The sequence below is a fragment of the Zingiber officinale genome, chromosome 10A (genome assembly GCF_018446385.1).
Source record: "Zingiber officinale cultivar Zhangliang chromosome 10A, Zo_v1.1, whole genome shotgun sequence".
Classification (NCBI taxonomy): domain Eukaryota; kingdom Viridiplantae; phylum Streptophyta; class Magnoliopsida; order Zingiberales; family Zingiberaceae; genus Zingiber; species Zingiber officinale.
This window is the reverse complement of record NC_056004.1, coordinates 33321988-33326802: the sequence shown is the minus strand read 5'-3', so window position 1 is coordinate 33326802 and position 4815 is coordinate 33321988.

Genomic DNA, 4815 nt, shown 5'->3' with positions numbered 1-4815 from the left:
TGATTATGGTAACAAAACTCAAAGTTAAGTAAATTCAAAGTTAAGTAAACCATAAAAAACATAAATGTGTAAATTCTAAGTTAAAAAGGTGTAATAACTTATGGCAACAAGTTTTAAGTTGTATCCTCCCCCTTAATCACTTATTCACTTTTTCCTCCCCTTAATTACTTAACTCTCACTTTTTCCTCCCCCTTTGCCATAAATAAAAAATAATTAGAGAGAAGGTTGTAAAATTACTTAGATTTGAAAAATGACTTACCAAAAAATTAAAGAATTCAACTTTAGCTAAGTACTTTAGTTTTAAAAGATGTGGATAAAAGCTGAGTGAAGTACTTAAAAAAAATTATATAAATTTTTTTTATAAAAATACTTATCTTTAAACATTATTTTGTTTAAACACTTAGTTTTAAAAAACTTTGTTTAAACACTAAGTTTTAAAAGTATGATTTTTGTTTAAACATTAAGCTTAAAAATAATTTAAGCATTAAGCTTAAAAATGATGTTTTAAAACTAAGTTTAAAAATAGTTTTTGAAATAAATTTTGTTTAAACATTAACCTTAAAAATATTTTTGATTAAACATTAAGCTTAAAAATAATATTTTAAAACTAAGCTTAAAAATAATTTTTGTTTAAAACTAAGCTTAAAAATAATTTTTTTTAAACATTAAGCTTAAAAATATTTTGTTTAAAACTAATCTTAAAAATAAATTTTGTTTAAACATTAAGCTTAGAAATAATTTTTGATTAAACATTAAAAATATAATTTTTAAAACTTAAAAATAATATTTTGTTTAAACACCAAAAAACTGAAGGTTTGAAAAGTAAAAAGACTCTAACTTGGTTTCTTTTACTTCCCCTTGATTAATGTCATCCAATTTCCTAGAGTCCAAGCATGAGTAACAAAACGTTTACCGTTAAACAAATGTCTAACATTTAGTTACTAGCTATTTAGCATGAGGTAGTAGATTTTCTTGGATCATGACGACCGGCTAGAAGGGGGGTTGAATAGCCTGCAAAAACAAAAAGTACAACCCTTCTCGACTTCTTAAACTAACACTTGCATATAAAGAGTAAGTAAATAAAACAGAAAGGACGAGGCTCACAATTACTTGGTTACAACCGGGGAGGTTGTTAATCCAAGGCAAATGAAAAACATACTAACAAATCTCCTCTAGGCGGAGAAGCCTCTTACAGCGTTGACGTACAAAAAACAGAAGCTTAACTCTAAAAAGAAGTGCACAAGTGTCTGAAATGAATTGCTTGGAATTGTTGAAAAGCTTCTGGACCAAGGCTGTATTTATAGCCTTGGTCGGGGCGCCCTGAAGGGGTTCCGGGCGCCATGGGGGGATAAAAATTTATCCCCCAACGTTCAGATCGTGATTAACGCGTTCTGGTCAAAAAGTCAACTCCGGGTGCCCGAAAGGGTTTCGGGCGCCCCGGAGGGAAAAGTCAACACCTTTGACTTTTTCCAACCCGGGTCTTCAGCTCCGGCTCCGTTTGCCTCAGACCGAGTCTTCCACTCACTTGGGTGATCTCTGCCATTCAGAATAGGGCTCACCCAAACCCAACTTCCGGTCTTCTCGAGCAGACTTCCACTCCGGCTTCTTGTCCCTCGGAATCGTCATGTGCTTCCTTCTCGTCCGCCAGCGTACTCATCCGTAGTCTTCGTCCCTCGGTCTCACCCCATGCCGATCTTCTCGGTAGCTGCGTCTCTTGCTCCTCGAGCAGTCTTCCGCTCCGGGTTCTCGTCCCTCGGAACCACCGCACGCTTCCTTCTCGTCCGCCAGTGTACTCTTCCGTAGCGCCTCGTCCCTCGGACGCACCACGTACCGTCCTTCTCACTAGTTGCGTCTTCCACTCGACTACCTGTGTTCCTAAGCTCCTGCACACTTAGACACAAGGTTAAAAACACACAAGATCTAACTTAACTTGTTGATCACACCAAAACAACCTTGGGGTTCCAACAATCTCTCCCTTTTTGATGTGAGCAACCCAAGTTAAGCTAGGGTAAATAGACAAAAAAAATAAACTAACTATTTTTGCAGTAATGTGCAAAAAGATAGAAAAGTTAAATTTTGGTCTACCTCCCCCTAGACTTATACTTTTCCTTCTCCCCCTTTGATCACAAAAAAAATGGAGTTCCGAAAAAGTCTAAGGTTAAAAAAATTTCTAACTCTCTTAAAATATTCTAAGTTGAATAAGTTCTAAGTTAGAGAATTTGCAAAAAATATTTTTGAAAAAAAAATTCTAAACAAAAAGTTTGAAACAATTTATAATTTTCAAAAGATTTTTTTAACTTAGGCAAAAAATATTCTAAGTTAAACAATTTCTAAGTAAAACTTTTTAGATAAGAAAATTTTCTAAGGAAAAAAAATTTCTAAGTAAAGCTTTAAGTAAGATAATTTTAAAAAATTCTGACTTACATTTTTTTTTAAAAAAAAAAATTTCTAAGTAAAGATTTTAAGCAGAAATTTCAAAAAAATCTTTTAACTTTTATGTAAAAGTTTTATGCAAAAAAAAATTTATAAGTAAAAAAATTTTAAAATTTTTAAAAATGTTTAAAAACTTTTTAAAGCATTATTAAGTTTCCACTTTAATGCTTTTATCAGAAAGTTAATTAAACATTTTATTTTAATATTTTGGCTTCCAAGTCGTGGCGAGGCACTAGGCCTTCTTGGTTATTGGAGCAACAACCACTTCCTTAGACAAAGCCTCATAAAGAAATTTTAATGTCTAGTTTTCTCGCTGAAAGCTCTAAATCTGATTAATTCAAGTTCAAGTCAGACAGGACTTTGGAACCCAATATAGGTTCCAGCCTACTGGATTGACTAAAAATTTCTTAGTGACATATTTCTTTGAAATATTTCTAATCTGTCCCTTATGATATCAAACATACCAATTTAAATTATTAAATATTCTAAAATTTGTATTAGATGAGCATGCACATTTTTTCAAGTTATGTACTTGAATTTTCAGATTTTCATTTTCTGATTTCAATTTTTCATTTTCTAATTTTGATTTGTCTAAATCTTCTAGAGAGCAAGATTTAGCTAGTATTACTTTTAAACTTTTATTTTCTTTTTCTAATTTGCAGCAATCTTTTGTTAACAATTTAACAAATTTAAAGAGTTTATCGGGAGAAAGAGATCGTACCTGACTTACTTTGTCGATCTCGTTGTCCGTGTCTCCCCCTGATGTGCTGCTTTCTTCCGACGTAGCTCCCCCTTCATCTATGCTCTTGATGCTCATTTCGGAAGAGCTTGAATCGCAGTCGTCGTCTTGATGACTTGCCATTAGTGCAAGCCCAGAGAACACCTCAACTTCTGATTTGGACGACGTATCGTCCCACGTCGCCTTTAGGGCCTTGTGCTTTTGGACAGGCTTCTTACCTTTATCCTTGTCCTTATTCTTTAGCTTGGGGTAGTTGTACTTGATGTGCCCTTCTTTGTCGCAGTGGTAGCAGTGGATGGTCCTTTTCTTTTTCCCTTGCGGATGGTTAGATTTCCTAGATTTACAAAGATTCTTAAACCGTCTTACCATCATTACCATTTCCTCGTCATCAAGAGAAGACTCCAACTCAGGTTCGTCTCTCGATGCTTTGAGGGCGATGTTGTTTTAAAATACCGAAAAATGGTGAATAATGATAAGGGAATTTTCTAGAATTTTTAGAAATTTTCTGGGAATTTTTCGTAGACCGTATGACTTCGTTTATGAGGATAAAACTGGGCCCCCGGGAAAGCCTGTTTAGGCTACCCCACTGAACGAGGAAAAGTTTATTTTTCTTTTCCTATTTCCTTTTCTTTTTCTTTTTCCTCTCGTTACCGTGTCGTGCCTTTTCCCTTCGTTTCCTCCGCGAACTCGTGCCTTGCCCTAACCAGCGCCGTGACGGTTTCTTCCCTTCTCCTTGTGATTTAAGCCGTGCCCGACACTCACTTCTTCTCCATTTCTCTTCTTCTTCCCCTCACATCTTCTCCATGGATCTCCTTCCCCGATTTCACCATTTTGTCTGATCGTTGGATCGCGTCGCCCGATCGCCGGAAGGAAGGGCCAACCTCAGTCGACCAAGCTTCTTCCTCCCTCGGAGTCACCTTCGGCCAAGGAGAGGTTCTGTGCCGAGCCCCCACTTTTCTTCTCTTCTCCCCGACACCGACGTCTTCTCCTCGTCGGCACTCAAGCACCTCCGACATCTACTGTGGGCCGACGCCGGAGCAGGGGCAATGCTGTCCTCGCTGTGCCCTAGGACTAGTGATGGACCATCATTTTGATCGCCAGCCGCTAGCTTTCCTCTGTCGGTGCCCTAGTTTCCACTGTCGCCAGTGACACCCAACCCTAATTGTTGATTCTCCTCCGACACCCTCTGGCTAGCCTCTAGCCGCGTGCCCTAGTCGATTTTGGAGGTAAGTCGGTTGGAATTAGGTTATTGTTTGGCAGTAATCTCCACTCTTGATCTTGATCCTCTCCTTGCTGCTAATCTAGGTTACGGATTTGGTGAGAAAGTGGTGCTCTGTGGTGTTATTTGATCAGCAGCAGAAGACCTTAATCCACAGTAGTGAGGGCTGTGATTTTTAGGTAAAGAGTGGTGATATTGATACATTTTGTGATCTATGTGATCTATGAATTTAACATTTGCTTAGTTGTAGATCATGTGTATTGGATTTTTGTTAGATGATTAGGGTTTTACCCTAAATTAGTTTAGGAGATTTTATTTAGCTATTTATTTGAATTGTAGCTAAATAAAAAAAATATATATATTGGTGACACAAGACTTTGACACGAGACGAGTATCTCAATGTCGAATTTGGACCGGTTTGGAC